Source organism: Protopterus annectens, chromosome 3.part0, assembly GCF_019279795.1.
Source record: "Protopterus annectens isolate FY-2018-M chromosome 3.part0, PAN1.0, whole genome shotgun sequence".
Taxonomy (NCBI): Eukaryota; Metazoa; Chordata; order Ceratodontiformes; family Protopteridae; genus Protopterus; species Protopterus annectens.
The window spans coordinates 1,457,670,042-1,457,688,297 of record NC_056731.1 but is presented as its reverse complement, the minus strand read 5'-3'; the positions used below and the strand labels follow the sequence as shown (position 1 = coordinate 1,457,688,297).

The 18,256-nt window shown below is 41.6% G+C and overlaps 1 protein-coding gene across 1 annotated transcript in view; it reads left to right on the top strand.

Annotated features, from left to right (window-relative positions):
* The window catches only part of SNTG1 (syntrophin gamma 1), a 4,111,241-nt gene that overhangs the window by 1,086,621 nt on the left and 3,006,364 nt on the right, over positions 1–18,256 (top strand). The window contains exon 4 of the mRNA XM_044065493.1: positions 1,845–1,908. The gene's annotated coding sequence lies outside the window, so the exon portion shown is untranslated. The remainder of the gene's footprint in view (positions 1–1,844; positions 1,909–18,256) is intronic.

The following is an 18,256-nucleotide window of genomic DNA, read 5'->3' as shown; positions in this document are numbered from 1 at the left end:
CATAAACAGAGAGTAAGTATCCTTTAGTGTAGTTTTAAATGAGATTGGGTTAGACATTTGTTTAACACTGAGAGGAAGCTTATTCCAAACATTGACCACCGGATATCTGTAGAGGACTTTACCAATGTTTTTATAGGGCATATTCACTTGTAGAAGTTGTTGGGTACTGCAGAGAATGTTGAGAATGGGACTTACAAGCTAATGAACCCATGGCATGAGAATATACCTCTCAACCTCTTAGAGCAAGAAACCTGGGCAAAGCCACAAATAATGGGGGAACAAAGGCCCAAAAATAGGGACACTTTTTAAATATTGCTCTTACGAACGCAGGAAGTTGATAGAATAACAGGTTTTGTATTAGTATATATTTTCTGTAGGATATGAAGTCTGAAACTCAGTTGTCTGCCATTATTGTCTGACTTAATACTCAGTGATATGACAGTGTTTTGCCAGAAAATCACAATTTTATGAGAAATATAACAAAAATATGTGGCAAAAATCTGGACATTCTGACAAAATATGGACAGCTAAGAGGTATGTATGAGAACAGCAATGCATCTTAGATGGGAGACACTGCCCACCAATGTTAGAGGTGCAGAGAAGTTTGCCAACTACAAACCATCATATTTAATAAAAGATATATTGTATGCCCGTGAAATGTTATTTGTACAGATTCAAAAAGTATACCCACAATAAGAAAATTCATATCTACAGAGGAGTGATGCACATTTTCAAGGTGACTAACAGATGTTATGTTGCTGTCCATGTATTTTCTTGACAGATGGCTCCTACCATAGTGGAAAACACTGGCTTGACTTGTATATGTTTCTTGCACTGTAATAAAATGCTCCTGTTTCCATTTATGTCTAATCATACTGAGATTCTATATTCCTGCTATGATATTTTATAACTCAGTTGTGTGTGCCTTTATGATTTGGTATGAAATGATTCTGAGCATTAAACTGTCCACAAAGACAAATGTGTTATACTGTGCTGGATTTATCCTAATTCTTTTTATGTCTAGAGAGTTCTCACTTAAGTTCTGTTAAGGTTTTTGTGTAAAGATTGTACAGAACATATTTTATCACACACATCTATAAAATCTCTGTATTCCATCTGAACCATAGTGAATTATTATTACTGTGTCTTGCGATAGTAGAGCTGAGAGAAATAATATCAATACACCTTGAGATTGCTTTATATTACTTTATTTATTAGTTTTTCCAGTAAACTCATTAATCAGTAATACATATTTTCAAGGTGTTACCAATGATACCTGTCTGGATAAATGACTTGTCTAGATGCAAACAGTAGGCAAGTGTAGACTGAGGGAAACAAATCTAGGAACGCAGTTATTAAACTGCTGGATAGGAGTGACATCTGGAAGTCGTGACATTCCAGAATATGTTGCAAGAACCTGAATGAAACAAATATATATGTTCACCAATGTGAAGAAATAACAATGTAGGAAACTTCCGTCGTGCATAAACTACAAATTTGCCAGTCATTTATAAAGCATATCTGTTAGTTAGCGATTAGCTTAGTTAACAGATCTTTTAGTAGCTTGGTTGTAATAAATAAACACATTTTAAGATGTGCAGTTATCAATGAAATAAACATCCAGCTACATAGCAACTGATATGTTCTTGTTTAAGACACCACTAAATATTGTCTGGGAAGCTGTGAACATAGTTGTGTAGCATACTTGTATTTTTTGCTTGTCTAGAGAAAGCCATTTTGAACATAACATTATCTACACATGCTCACAGTAAATTTAGTTTATTCAGTACTAACCTTCATTTTGCCACCATTGTCTTGCCTAATTATTTCTTTCCTTTTTGTAGATACTGTCTTGTATATTAATACCTGAAAGCCAGTTAAAACGTCATGTCTTTGGAATATTTACAAGTGAGTAATATGATTTTATGTCTTTTTCACGTCTTATTATCTTCAGTGGTCTAAACCAAGATATATGTTTTTTTCAAATTAAATTTTCTTTGTGAATCAAGTTGACAGCCTTACACTGTTGATTCATATTGAGAGGTTTGGTCAGCTAAAGCTGTTGTTTCTTTAGTAACAGCAGAGTAAAGCAACTACAGTTCTCATTTAGTTTTGTGAAAATAGTTAATGATAACATTTTAGATAATAACCTATTTTAAGTTTGAGAAATATAAAAACTAAGCCAGAATCGGGTGTACTTTTGGGGAAGTTCAGTTTGGACTCCATAGTGTTTAGCCTGATGGACTTCTAAGGCAATTAGGATTTTTATATTGCATTATGATTTTTGTCCCTCAAGGCAGTGTTTAGTGATAGTAATTTATGTATGTGTCCTAAGAATTAATAATATGGTTTTCCAAAAAGAACAGAAACTATGTTACTAATGCAAGATGAGAAAATTCTGATGAAAACTTGAACTCTCTTCAGTGCATTCATTTCTTAGTTTTTCTAGTTAAAAATAAACCTTGGATGATTACACTTAAAAGTACAGCTGTGTAAGGTGAATTACCATAACGGTAGATACTCGAATGATCACTTCTGCTTTGGCACCTTCCGCACATCCAAGCTGTCAAGCATCTCAAGCTGAGCTGACTAAAAGACAAGTATGGATGCAAAGCCCTTCAGATCTTTCCTGCCAGCAAAGAGAGGGAGGCAGAGCCCTGAAAGGACATAGCTAGAAATAACAACAAATAAATGTACATATCCTGATGTATAAAACACACCAAAAAACAAGGGAAGAGGAAAAAGGGCATGACTACTGCAGCAGTGATCATTCAAACATCTACAATTATGATAAGTTCAACTTATACCGCTGTACTATGTGTTTTATATTGATCACTGCTGCAGTAGGCTTAGCTACATGGGGAGATGTCCATAGCTAACTATATTAAGGAAGTGGCAGAAGAATGATCCAGCGGCCACTGGAGAATGGCCCTTGCAAAGCATGATTGAGACCTAGAGAAGGAATACAGCTAGTAGTGCTTTGTAAAAGTAAGTACAGAGGACCAAGTAGCAGCTTCTAGAATACTTTTTGAATCCAACCCTTTCCAAAAAACTATAGAGGAAGCCAAGTTCTTGTAGAGTAGGTGTTGACCCTGCCTGGAATAGATTTGCAATGGTGAGTATAACAAAATGTAATAGTCATAGACAACCATTTGGAAATAGTCTGTTTGACACCAGTTGGCTCTAGTTTTTTTCATTCACAAGAAATGTACAATTGATTTGATGATCTGAAAGATTTAGTTTTGTCAAGATAGTACCTAAGTTGGCTGTGGACATCTAAGGTATGGAGTATCCTTCCTCCCTCATTTTTAAGTTCATGAAAGAAACAGGGAGATTTATAGTTTAACTTAAAGTAAACTCTGATACCATTTTAGGCATAAAAGGGATTGGGATAGCATTCTGACTAAACAGCAAAGCCTTCCTTGTTCCCTCTCTCAGGGGTGACAAGAGTGTCTCTCCCTTGCCCACTGAGTGGACCCAACAGCCGCACAGGATGTGGCTAATCCCTGGTCCATAGTGGATACAAGTGCTACTCCAGAAGGATCTGGGGTAAAAGATGAGTGCTCTGAGGTACAACTTATGGTCACAGCAGAGTCACCCACCTGTGGCTGAGGCAAATTGCTAGCCTGATGTGGTGGCAAAGGCTGTTTGATTAATTTTTTCTTGTTGTTGTTGTAAAAAGGACCAACCATGGGAGTGACAGTCTGTTTTATGGTCAAGCTGAAAATGGTGCTTCTGTCTCTGGGAAAACAAACAACAATGCCTGTAAAACTACCATTCCAAAAAAGTTACTTTTTTGACAGAAAAAAAACACAGTAAAAAGCACTTTCAAACGCTATGGCAGCCCCAATGCTAAAATAAACATAATTTCTTCAGAGAAAATATTTTATCAGTTAGGTAGCACTATTTTTAAACTAACAGAAACAATGAGCACTCGGTTTAAAAGTATGTTATAGTCTCTAGAAAATCCATTAAAACACAACAATCTAAAACACACTTTAAAACAACTTTCCTGAAGAGGAAAGTAATAAAATATCAGCAGAAATAGGAAAATGGAAGATTTTCCCACAAAGGGAACTTATCTGCCCACCTAAGAATTGCACAAACTGAATATTAGGTTCATAGGTAGGTACTAGGCTATCTGCCCGAGGGCATTTATAAGCCTAGCCAGAGTGTGTCGGCTTTCCCCGCCCCATTGATTAATTAACTGAGCCTCTGTCAAGCAGAACCAATGAAGTGATCCCAGGGGTGTATTTTCTGTTACCCATCCACTCGTTGTGGCTTCTCTTGAAGAGTGTTAGTGAGGTGCTCTGCCTAATGTAGTTAGGAATTTTGTTCCAAAGCATGGGGAGTATCTGTGACAGGAATCTATCCCTCCAGCATGTTCTATTTATTGTTGTGGTGAGGTTTAGCTCACTAAAGTGCGTGGCTCGCAGTGACTTGGATTTCTTTAATTGGAGCATGTCCATCAATTCTGAGTTGGACATGGCTTTGTAAGTCAGGCAGAGATCACATCTGAGTAAGTGATATGCCACTGAGTACAGCCAGGGTTTTTTCAGTCGGGCTGCATAGGACATATGTTTGAAGCCAGTAATCCTCTTGGTGAGGTGCTTTTGTGGTCGTTCCAGTGTCTTGTGAGGTACATCCCAAATGGGGCATTGTACTCTATGATGGGTGTGATGAGTGACAAGTAGAGGGGCACTATAACCTCTTTATTTCTAGATGCAAACCCCTTAGTAATTAGATGGGCCACATAGAAGGATTTCCTAACTACTTTGGCAATATGATTGTCAAAGGAGAGATTACTATCTACCTGGGTCCCCAGATCTCTTATTACCTCTTCTGTATTAAGGGGTCTTTATTTTTCCCAAATGGGATGACTATGCATTTTTTGGCATTTAGCTTGAGGCCATGACTTTGACACCAGGTGTCTGTCTCAGTAAGGCCTTTTTGAAGGATGTCCGTGTCAGCCGGAGAGTCAATTATGGCTCCCAGTTTGCAGTCATTGACGAACTTGGTTAGCCATAGTCCTCCTTTGTTTGCCTGTACATCTGAGAAATATATGCCGAACAGTAGGGGTCCTAGAACCGAGCCTTGAGGGACACCACTTGTGACTGGTTTAGAGTCGGACCTGGAGCCTGCTATTCTTACCATGTGAGTTCTGTCTGTAAGCCAGTTGGCAACCATTCTATGGGCATGTAGCCTGTGGAGATGCTGAGGTTGAACAGCGTGTTTAGGTAGGGGTTCGTTCATTCTGTAGTTTGTGCAAGACGCAGCCTGGGACACCATCTGGCCCTATTGATACTGTTTTTTTTGGCTTTTGAAAGGGCTGTTTTCACCTGTGCTTCTGTGATTTCTGGAACACTACACTTTTCCGGTATTGTTGTGGGCCCTTCTGATGGAGAGAGGGACATGAAGTTTGCACTGAATCTATCTGCCAGGATGTTGGCAATATCAGTAGGTTCAGTGTATTTTGTGCTATGTTGCACTAGCTCAGAGCATATCTGCGAGTTGCCACTTAGATTCTTGACATAGCTAAAGAAGGCTTTGTGGTTTTCTTTCGAATCCTTGGCTAGTTTTCTTTCAAAGTTAGCCTTGGATGATTTTATGAGGGACCTTAGTTTCTTACTGATACTGATCAGGGATTTTCTTCCTTCTTGGGATTTGCTTTTTTTCTGAACTAGTTTCTTCCTTTTGTTGTATAACCTGTTTATGGCAGGGGTCCACCAGACTGGTTTCCTTCTCTTAGGAGAGTGAGTCTTGGTTTTGCTAGGGATGGCACGATGCATGCATCTTTGTAGGTGCTCATAGAGTGCAGTCGTAAAGGATTCTGCATCTTGGGCAATGTTATCCTTTAGCATTGGGCTGTGAAGCTTACCACCTCTGCCTTAAGTAAGGTGAAGTTTGCTTTAGAAAAGTTTTTCACTGTGGTTTCCTTGGTTGGGGGTGGTGGTGGGGTGTGGACATCCAGGGTGATTAGTTTATGGTCTGATCTAACCAGTGATGGGTTGTCCTCCGGTACGGAACACCTGGTGCCCATATTGGTGATGACCAGGTCCAGTATGTTGTGGCCTCTGGTATGGGAGTTTACCAGCCGATCCAGGGCATTTGAGTTAATAATTTCCAGGAAGCAATGAGCCTGGGAGTTTGTACTCGAGTGGTTTTCCCAGTTAATGGTAGGGTAATTGAAATCGCCCAATATCAGGGTGTTCGGTAGGACCTTCATGTTTTCCAGTGCCTCCAGAAAGGTGGAGTGGTGGTCCTGTGTCATGGAGGGTGATCTGTAGCAGGCCACAATTTGCATTGCAGATTTGCCCAATGTTAGTTGCAGATGGATGATCTCAGAGGTATCATGCTGCGCCACTAACCTGGAGGTGTGGGTATCCTTTATGAATATGGATACACCCCCTCCTTTTGTGTTTCGGTCCGTGTTCTGTGGCCAAAATGTGTGGTATGCGTTGTAGCCCAGTAGTGCTGGAGTGCTGTCTGGAGCCTTGAACCAGGTTTCAGTTACTGCACAGATGTCGATGTTCTCCATACTTAGGAGTGCTTCGAGCGCATGCATTTTGAGATTTTAAACTCCTGACGTTGAGTAGCATAACCCTCATTTTTTTTACTTGTGCTGTTTACGGAGGTGGTTTTGAATTTTGAGCCTTGCATAAAAAAGGCACTATGGGAGCAGCAAGAGCCTTGGCCAGTATTTGAAAGCCAAGGGGTGACAGGTGCAAGCCATCTCTTGTGAAGCAATGTGGCTTGTCCAGCATGTCATCCCAGGTTGACAGACACTGGATCCCCTTTGAATGACACTAGAAGCTTAGCCAGTTGTTGAAATTGGTCATTTTTTTCTTTCTACTGAGGTATCATTCTTGGTGAGGGCAGGATGCTACTCAGGGTCAGGGGCCTACCCGCCTGGGCTACATGATCAGAGAGCTCTTCCATGTCTCTTTACATGTAGTCCAGGGAGGTACATATCAGGTAATTCACACCAACATGAACAATGACAGAGTCATATTTGTACTTGTTCTAGAGTGACCTGAGTGCTTGTGTTATGTGGCGGATTCTGACTCCCGACAGGCAGCTAACAGTAACCTTCTCCTTGTCCAGCCTAGTGAGTGGGGCATCTGTGTGCCCTGACTATTGAGTCACCTATTACTAGTGTGTTAGGTATGTTATTTTGCCTTAAGAGCTGTGATTGTGCAGCACATTGATTTTGTGTTTTCTGTGTTGTCTGGTTTGCAACGGGAGGTGCAGAATTTGTAGGTGTCTGCTTTGGAGCTCTCTGATGCTTTTGCAGGTTTTTATTTAGAGACTCCGAGTATGATTTTGTGTATTTATGTGTATTTTTTGCCAATGCTGGTTTAGTAGGTCTATGTGAGGCTGGAGGTGTGGTGCAAGTGTTAACCTTCTCCTCATGACTGTCTCTTCCAGTCTTGGGTGGCGAGACCTTAGCCTGCAGTTTGGCTGTATAATTGCATCTCTTGCATATGTTAGTGTTTTGTGGTAAGAGGAGAGGGCTGTCTGTGTACATGAGGCAGTTGTAACATTGCCTCAGGATACCCAGATTCACCAGCTGGACTGGAGAGTACACCTGAAGTTGCCCTTTGGTCATGCCTGAATAGTAGGGTGAGCTGCTTAGTCAATCGGTTGGTGAGGGGTGGTTCATAGGTAAGTACTAGGCTATCTGCCCAAGGGCATTTATAAGCCTAGCCAGAATGTGTTGGCTTTCGCCACCCCCTTAGATTAGTTCCCTGTGCCTCTGTCCAGCAGAGCCATCCGTTCCCTGTGCCACTATCCAGCAGAGCCAGTGCAGTGTCCCCGGGGTAAATTTTCTGTTTCCCATCCACCCGTCAAGGTTTCTCTTGAAGAATGTTAGTGAGGGGCTCTGCCTGATTTATATTGGAATCCTGTTTCAAAGCATGGGGAGTCTCTGGGATAGGAATCTATCCCTCCAGCATGACCTATTTATCAATGTGGTGAGGTTTATATCTCTAGAGCGTGTGGCTCTCTGGGATTTGTTTTTTTTAGGTGGAGCATGTCCATAAATTCTGGGTTGGACATGGCCTTGTATATGTCAGGCAGATATCACCTCTGAGTAAGCGGTATGCAACTGAGTACAGCTGGAGTTTCTTGAGTCGGGCTGCATAGGGCATCTGAGGCCAGTAATCCTCTTGGTGAGGTACTTTTGTGGCCTTTCCAGCTGTTGCAGGTGTCTTGTAAGGTACATCCCAAATGGGGCTTTGTATTCTATGATGGGTCTAATGAGTGATGAGTAGAGAGGCACAATAACCTCTTTTGTTCTAGATGCGAACCCTTTTGTGATTAGGTAGGCCACATAGAAGGATTTTCTAACCACCTTGGCAATATGATTAGCAAAGGAGAGATCACTATCTACTTGGGTCCCCAGATCCCTTATTACATTTTCTGTATTTAAGGGACTACCACCTATGTGGGAGTTCGCAGGTATTTTGTTTTTTTCCAATGACTATGCACTTTTTGGCATTTAGCTTGAGGCCATGATTTTGACACCAGGTATCCATCTCAGTGAGACCCATCTGAAGGGTGTCTGTATCAGCCGGAGAATCAATTATGGCCCCTAGTTTGCAGTCGTCTGCAAACTTGGTCAGCCATAGTTCTCCTATGCTTGTCTGTACCGAAGTATATACCGAACAGGAGTGGTCCTAGGACTGAGCCCTGGGGGATGCCACTTGTAACCGGTTTAGAGTCGGACGTAGAGCCTGCAACTCTCACCATGTGGGTTATATCCATGAGCCAGTTGGCAACCCATCTCATGACGTAGGGGTTTATGTTCAAGCTGGTGAGCTTGTCTATAATACTAGAATGGGGAATGGTGTTGAAAGCCTTTGCGAGGTCTGGGTAGGCTGTGTGGACCTTCTTTCCCTCGTCTAATGCCTTGGTAACCATCTCAAAGAAGTCCACCAGGTTTAGGAGGCATGGTCTGCCCTTAACAAAACCAAACTGGGTAGGGTCCAAGGTTTGGAGGTTCCCAATGTCTCGCTTAATGAGTTCCATGATGATGGGTTCCATAGCCTTGCAGACCAGGCTAGTCAGGCTTATAGGGCAATAGTTCACAGGGTCTTTTGTGGCTCCACCTTTGTGGAGCAGGATAACTGTTGCTGTGCACCACTCTATGGGTACGTAGCCTGTAGAGAGGCTGAGTTTGAACAGTGTGTTTAGGTGAGGGGTAAGTTCATTTTGGAGCTCTTGTAAGACACAGCCTGGGACCCCGTCCGGTCCCATTGAAGCTGTGTTTTTGGCTTTGGATAGGGCTGTTTTAACCTGTGCATCCATGATTGACAGGGCCCTACATTCTTCTAGTATGCGTATGGGCCCTTTAGGGGGTTAGAGGGGGGTGAAGTTTGCACTAAACCTGTCTGCCAGAATGTTTGCAATATCAGTTGGTTTAGTGTATTTTGTGCCATTCTGCACTAACTCAGAGCAGATCTGAGAGTTTCCACTTAGGTTCTTGACATAGGTAAAGAACGCTTTGTGGTTATCTTTGGAGTCATTGGCAATTTTTCTTTCGAAACTAGCCTTGGATGATTTAATGAGGGATCATAGTTTCTTGCTGATATCAGGGATGTCTTTCCTTCTTGGGAATTTACTCTTTTCTGTACTAGTTTCCTCCTCCTGTTGTATAGCTTGTTTATGGCAGGGGTCCACCAGACTGGTTTTCTTTTCTTGGAGGAGTGAGTCTTGGTTTTACTTGGGATAGCACGATCCATGTATTCCTGCAGATGCTCATAGAGTGCCTTTGTAAAAGTTTCAGCAGCTTGGACACCATTGTCCTTTAGCATGGGGGCTGTGAACCTTTGCACCTCAGTCTTAAGTAACGTGAAGTTTGCTTTTGAAAAGTTTTTCATGGTGGTTTCCTTGATTGGGGGTGGGGGCAGAATGTGGATATCCAGAGTGATTAGTCTATGGTCTGATCTAACCAGCGAGGGGTTGACCCTCCGGTGTGGAACACTGGTCACCCATGTTGGTGATGACCAGGTCCAGAATGTTATTCCATCTGGTGGGGGTGTTGACCAGCTGATCCATGGCATTCGAGTTTATAAATTCTAGGAAGTGTTGGGCAAGGGAGTTAGTACTTGAGTAGTTTTCCCAGTTTATGCTTGGGTAATTGAAATCACCCAGTATTAAGGTGTTTGGTAGGACCTTCATATTTCCCAGTGTCTCCAGAAATGCGGAATGGGGGTCCTGGGCCATGGTGGGAGATCTGTAGCAAGCTACAATTTGGATTGCAGTTTTGCCCATTGTTAGTTGCACATGGATGATCTCTGATGCATTCTGCTGCACCACTAACCTGGAGGTGTGGGTATCCTTGATGAATATGGATACACCCCCGCCTTTTGTGTTTCGGTCCTGGTTCTGTGGCCGAAAGGTATGGTGTGAGTTATAGCCTAGTAGTGCTGGGGTGCTCTCAGGAGCCTTAAACCAGGTTTCTGTTACTGCACAGATGTCGATGTTCGCCATACTGAGGAGTGCCTCGAGTGTGTGCATTTTGAAGTTTAGACTTCTGGCGTTGAGTAGCATTACCCTCAGTTTTTAGTTACTTGTGCTATTTATGGTGGTGGGTTTATCTTTTGAGCCTTGCCTAAAAAAGGTACTATGGGGGTGGCAAGAGCCTTGGCCAGTATTCGAAAGCGTAAGGGTGACAGGTGCAAGCCATCTCTTGCGAAGCAATGCGGCTTGTCGAGCATGTCATCCCAGGTGGACAGATACTGGATCCCTTTTGAATGACACCAGAAACTTATCCAGTTGTTGAAATTTATCATTTTTTCTTTATACTGTGGCATCATTCTTGGTGAGGGCAGGATGCTACTCAGGGTCAGGGTCATACCGGCCTGGGCTACATGATCAGAGAGCTCTTCCATGTTTCTTTTCATGTAGTCCAGGGAGGTACGTCTCAGGTCATTTACACCAACATGGACAATGACAGAGTTGTATTTGTACTTGTTCTGGAGTGATCTGAGTGCTTGTGTTATGTGGCGGATCCTGGCACCTGACAGGCAGTTGACTGTAACCTTCTCCTTGTCCAGCCTAGTTAGTGAGACATCAGTATACCTGACTATAGAGTCACCTATTACTAGTGTGTTGGGTATGTTATTTTGCATTAAAGGCTGTGATTGCGTGGCACACTGATTATGTGAAGTATGTGTTTCATGGCTGGTGATGGAGTGTGGAGGTTGCTTGGATGTCTGCTTTGGAGGTCTCTATTGCTTTTGCAGATTTTTATTTAGAGCCTCCAAGTATGTTTTCATGTATTCATGTGTGTTATTAGCCGGTGTTGGTTTATTAGGTCTATGTGAGACTGGTGGTGTGTTGCAAGTATTACCCTTCTCCTCTTGACTGTCAGTTCCAGTCTTGGGTTGAGAGAGATTTGCCTCCAGTTTGGCTGTATAATTGCATCTCTCACATATATTAATGTTTGGTGGAAGGAGGAGAGGGTTGTCTGTGTACATGAAGCAGTTGTAACATTGCCTCAAAATGCCCAGATTCACCAGTTGGACTGGAGAGTACAGCGGAAACTTCCCTTTGGACATGCCTGAATAGGTAGAGTAAGCTGTTTTTCTGATTGGCTGGTGTGGACGAATAGAGAGCCTTGCCCTTTTGGACAGTATAGGGGGGTCTAGTGCTAGGGTTAATTAGTGCTTGCTATGAGTTTTAAGCAAGTGCTTGACTGTAAAATGAATGGTTTGAGTGCTAAAGTTGAAGGTTTGTCTAGTTCCAAGGGAAAAAATTGAAGAGTAGACTTTGTGGAGCCGAGAATAGTTTAACTCTAGCTAAATGGTGCTGCCCGGTGCACAAAACTGCACAAATGCGGTTTTTATAGCAGGGAAGTAGTGGTGCTGTGGTAGCGTTGTCACGTTCGATTCTCAGCTAGAGCGTCTTTTGTGTGGAGGCATGTGTGAATGGGCGTGCCTTCATTGAAGGCTGTGCGTCAGGGCTGGTAACTCGGCACGTAAAAATCCATTACCAAACATTAGCAGACCGGAGTTCCGCTGTGGCAACCCCTAACCGGGATAAGCCAAAAAGACACAACATAGCAGGGAAGTGAAAGAGATAGAAATTCGCCCAAAATGGCTGATAAAGTACTAACTTCTGTGCTGAAACCACTCCTCCAGGGACAGATAGGCTGCTCAAAGCTCCCCTTTCTCACAGGTGAACAGAGAAACCTCCTTCTATCCAAGTAAGATATGGGCAACACAGAAACTTGTAACTCAGCCCTGGATTCAGCAATAACCTGAAAACTGGACTATACTAGATCAGAAAGGTGGGTAACAAGTATTTTTTTTTTCAGAAAATAGAGCAGATACAATCAAAACACTTTAAATGCACAGAAAAGGCTATCACACTTTAGTGTGTAGCCTACAACAGTTAAACAGATTATTTAAACACAAAAAAATGACTTAATTCAAGTGCAGGCAGCAAATAAGTACAATGTGCAGCAATAACAAACTTTTTAAATCACAGATTCGCTAAAAAAACTAGCGTTTTAGGCGGAATTAGTTAAGACAGCAAGAAAAGCAGAAAAGTGAAACTTAATCACTCCAAAGTCATTCTTTTGTCTCTCTGCTGCTGTAGACTCTGCAGAACACCTGGAAGGCATTTGCTGAGCGGAATACAGGCGTAAAAACTGTGCAAATGAGGTTTTTATAGCAGGGAAGTGAAAGATATAGAAATTAGCCCAAAATGGCCACTAAACTACTAACTTCTGGGCTGAAACCACTCCTCCAGGAACAGATTGGCTGCTCAAAGCTCCCCTCTCTCACAGGTGAACAGAGAAACTTCCTTCTATCCAAGTAAGGTATGGACAATACAGAAACTTGTAACACAGCCCTGGATTCAGCAATAACCTGCAAACTGGACTATACTAGTTCAGAAAGGCGGGAAACAAGTATTTTTTTTTCAGAAAATAGAGCAGATACAATCAAAATTAGCCCAAAATGGCCAATAAACTACTAACATCTGGGCTGAAACCACTCTTCCAGGGACAGATAGTCTGCTCAAAACTCCCCACTCTCATAGCTGAACAGAGAAACTTCCTTCTATCCAAGTAAGGTATGGCAGCACAGAAACTTGTAACACAGCCCTGGATTCAACAATAACCTGAAAACTGGACTATACTAGTTCAGAAAGGCGAGAAACAAGTATATGTATTTTTTTCCAGAAAATAGAGCAGATACAATCAAAACAACACTTTACCCAATTAACCAGTTAAAAAGCTTAAAACTGAGCCCTTTTCCAGCAGTCTTCAGTCAGACAAGTTCTAACTGCACAATCCTGCCACTAGGGTACAGAGAAACCTTCTACAAAAAAGACGGCCTGGATCAGTGCACAAGTTATACAAACAAAGCTAGATCCAGCCGGCCTGAATCTAGTCTATGCTACAGCAAACAAGGTGTACCGATTTCAGAAAGAAACAGTTCAAGTAAGCATGCGCAATAAGCATTTAACCAGAAATTCCCAGCTCAGAAGGGCAGAATCTAGCCTCTCCTCCCACAAGAGTGCAGACCACAAACCTTCTTAATGTAAAATAACTGGCCTGAAGCCCAAGTGCTTAACCCAGAACTAATTCACTTTTAGAATAACAGACACTGAACCTTCAATCAGCAGTTCCCAACTTAGAAGGATGTACGCTACCTGTCCTGCCACAACAGTGCAGACCACAAACCTTCTTAATGTAAAACAACTGGTTTGCAGCCCAAGTGCTTAAATCAAGGGCCTTCGAATAACAGTTACAATTTAATCAGGCTACTAACAAGCAGTAATAAAGGCAGCAGAATAAATTCAATTGAGTACTTTTAAGAAGAGGCAAAAGCAAAATAAGGTAATAAAGTAGGAAGAAACACAAATACAGAAAGGCAGATAAAGTGCAATTTTTTTTTTTGAGACGGAGGAAACAGAGCAGATTAAGATACTATAGGGGAATGTCCTTCCCAAGTGCTCTCTCTGTACGCCACAGAGGAGATGGGACTGGTAGGAGTATCCAAAATCAAAATATGATCTCACTGTTCTCAGTTGAGTGAGCAAATGAGATGGGTCCAGGAGGAGTGTGCAAAAAGAGATTTACAGCAGGGGCGGGCAATTCCAAAGCCACCAAGATTAACACCACAACAGGAAACAGGGAGGGGGGTCGGGAACTAAGTGCAGAGAGACATAGACACAATATTTACTCAATCAAAGACTCACAATATTTACTGACTCAAATCTTAAATAAGTGCAGAGAAAAATATACTTAAATCAGCTTGTGTTCAGTTGATATATGCAGACAAGTCTCAGCAGCCAGCAACTCGATTTAAAATGATTACTAGAAATGTAACCAACACAGATTTTAATGCTAGCAGAAACCCCCAAGCTAACTAACACTAACAAAGGAATTTCAAAGCAGTCTAACAACTTTCAGTGAGCCCAGATGGCTGCACTTTTTCACACTTCAGGCAACTTAACTGCAGAGAGACAGAGACACAATATTTACTGAATCAAAGACACACAATATTTACTGACTCAAATCTTAAATAAGTGCAGAGAAAAATATACTTAAATCAGCGCATGTCCAGTTGATATATGCAGACAAGTCTCAGCAGCCAGCAACTCGATTTAAAATGATTACTAGAAATGTAACCAACACAGATTTTAAAGAGCCTTGCCCTGCTGGGCAGTCAAGTGTCAGGGTATATTAGTGCTTGCTATTAGGTCTGAGCAAGTGCTGGACTGTAGGATGCTTTTTGAGTGTTTAGGTTGAGAGTTAGACTAGTTTCAAGTGAAAAACTGAAGAGGAGACTTAGTGGAGCCAGGAATAATTTAACCCTAGCTAACCGGTGCTGCCCGGCGTACAAAACCGTGCAAATGCGGTTTTTAAACTACTAACGTCTGGGCTGGAACCACTCCTCCAAGGACAGATGGCTGCTCAAAGTTCCCCTCTCTCACAGGTGAACAGAGAAAATTCCCTCTATCCAAGTAAGGTATGAGCAGCTCAGAAACTTGTAACACAGCTCTGAATTCAGCACTAGCCTGAAAACTGGACTATACTAGCTTAGAAAGGAGGGAAACAAGATTTTTTTTTATTTTTGTTTTTTTGAAAAGATAAGGCAAAAACAGTAAAAAGTACACTTAAAACAGCTTTAAATGACTACAAGCAATCAGAAAAGGCTATCACAATTTATTTAAACAAAAAACAACTTTTTAAAAGTGCAGGCAGTCAAATAAGTACAATATGTGAAAAAAACAAGCTTTTAAATCCAGTAAGTGCTGGAAAATCAGCCTTTAGGCAGAAAACAGTTAAGTACAGCAAGAAAATACAGACAACTGATACTCAATCACTCCAAAGTCCCTCTTTTAAGCTAGAAGGCTTGTATCAGTTTAAGGCTTTTTAGTGCTTTTCCAGTAGGTTAGTTACAGGAAAGATGGGAAACAAGCGCTGATGTGGTCTTTTAAACCAGAAATTTGAGAGAGATGGACAACTTCCCGAATGATCAATAAACTACAATTCCTGGGCCAAGAACCACTCCTCTTGTGGTAGACAGGCTGCGTAGTACTTGCCACTCCCACTGATAAGCTAGAAGGCTGCACTCCAACTCAAAGGTTTGGGGGGCTCAGAAGCTTACAAAAAGTCCTGGATACAGCAAGTCTGTAGCTGGACTAGACTAGTTATGGGAAAGGTGGGGATCAAGCGCAAACATGGGCTTTAAAACCAGAAAGTTGGAGAGATGGAAAAAACTGCACAAATGGCCAATAAACTACAATTTCTAGGCCAGAACCACTCCTCTTGTGGTAGATAGGCTACCTAGTGCTTACCACTCCCACTGATAAGCTATAAGGCTTTCCTCCAACACAGAAAGGCTTGCGGAGCTCAGAAGCTTACCAACAGTCCTGGATACAGCAACTCTGTATCTGACCTAGGCTAGTAACAGGAAAGGTGGGAAACAAGTGCACTTGCGGCTTTTAAACCAGAAAGTTGAAAGAGATGGGAAAAAACTGCCCAAACGGCCAGTAGCTACAATTTCTGGGCCAGGAACCACTCCTTTTGTGGTAGATAGGCTACCTAATTCTTACCACTCCCACTGATAAGCTAGAAGGCTTCCCTCCAACACAGAAAGGCTTGTGGGGCTCAGAAGCTTACAAAGAGTCATGGATACAGCAAATTTGTACCAGGACTAGATTAGTTACAGGAAAGGTGGGGAACAAGTGCAAATGCAGGCTTTTAAGCCAGCAAGTTGAAAGAGATGGAAAACTGCCTAAATTGCCAATAAACTACAATTTATGGGCCAAAACCCACTCTTCCCACGGTAGATAGGCTACCTGATGCTTACCACTCCCACTGATAAGCTAGAAGGCTTCCCTCCAACACGGAAAGGCTTGGGGGGCTCAGAAGCTTACAAAGAGTCCTGGATACAGCAAATCTGTACCTGGACTAGACTAGTAACAGGAAAGGCAGGAAACAAGCACAAACACAGGCTTTTGAATCAGAAGGTTGAAAGAGATGGAAGAGCTTCCCAAACAGCCAATAAACTATAATTTCTGGGCCGGAAATCTCTCCTCCTGTGGTAGATAGGCTACCTAGTACTTACCATTCCCACTGATAAGCTAGAAGGCTTTCCTCCAACACAGAAAGGCTTGGGGGTGTGTCTGGACTAGACAAGTTACAGGAAAGGCAGGAAAAAAAGCTAGGATTTTTTTTTTAGACAGAAAAGCATCTAAAACAGCAGTAAATACAATTCAAATGCAATGCAGGCTAGCACACGTGTATCAATATTACGGCAAATACAGTTTAATTAAATGCAATTAAATTAACAAATGACTAAAAACAAGTGCAGAAGGCATTAAATTAGAAGGCTACTAACAAGCAGTAATAAGTGCAGAGTAAGAACAACTGAACAGATAGCATGTAGAACAGCAACTAAGACAGTTACAGTAAGAGCAGCTGAATATATATATATATATATATATATATATATATATATATATATATATATTTTTTTTTTTTTAGGGAAGGAACACAGCAGGAGTAAGAGGCTACAGGGGTTGTCCTTCTCAAATGCTATCTTTGTACACAGTAGGAGTGCCAGAAATCAGAATATGATCTCACTGCACTCAGTTGAGTGAGCAAATGAGATAGGCCCAGAAGGAGTATCCAAATACAAACTTACAAGAGGGGTGGGCAGTTTCAAAGCCACCAAGATTAACACCAAGACAAGAACAGGATGGGTGGGTGGGAGAAACACAGTGGAGACAACAAGAGACAGAAACAATACAGCACCACTATAAATAATAGGCAAGTGTATAAATACAGCACAGTGCAAATTAAGTTGCAAAAAGTGTACTTATCAGTTTGAAATAGATTCCAACTCTGCAGCTCACAGCAAATCTATCGGCTTTCCAGCAGTTCACAGAAATGCAGTCTGTATTGGAATTACAGCAATCCAAAAGCCTCAGAGAAGCATACCCTTTGGCAGCAATAAATGTCTGAAGGGTTTGTGCCAAAACGTTTCTGTTAGTCAGCTCAGTTCTTTTGGGTGCGTGTAAGGTGGCCTGAAGCTTTGGAAGCTGACCAGCTGTTATATCCTTGGAAGGATATAACCCATATTGCTAAGGCCATTACAGCAGAGGCCAATATGAAGAACATCAGTATATCTTTATAAGGGCCAGACTACTTTCTTGAAACAGCTCTAGCTTGGTTTATTTGGTTATGTTGTAGGATATAAGCTCTTGCATAATACTTCCTGTTCCTCTAATTTTACATTTCAAGAAAAGGTTTATGTTGAAAATTTCTTCTCCTTTATTTATCTGTCTGCTCTTGGTAACATAGGCCCCATTTAAATAAGATGTGACATTATTGTCTGGTATTCTTATACCTACATTTATCATTAAGAGTGCTGCCAATGTTGACACTTTCCAGTAGAACTAATGTTTTATAGGCTTCATGTAGCTGTCTTCCTACTAGAGCAGAAGTCTAGAGAATTGTCTTAGTTTATTTTCATGCTATCTGTACAAGTTTTTTTGGGTGTCTAATAATTAAGATTGACTTATGTGAACAAGTTAATCTTTTGGTTCTTCTGTTCTATTTCATCTCCTTTTAGTTATTCTGACACACTGATTTTTGTAACTGAAGGTCTGTAAGAAGCCCAAATGTCGAACAGCAGATTGTTCACCAGGTTGTCTCTCTTTTAATATGTATGGTGTGTATTTAGTTTTTGATTCTAGCATACATACATTTGATATGTAATCTAAATCA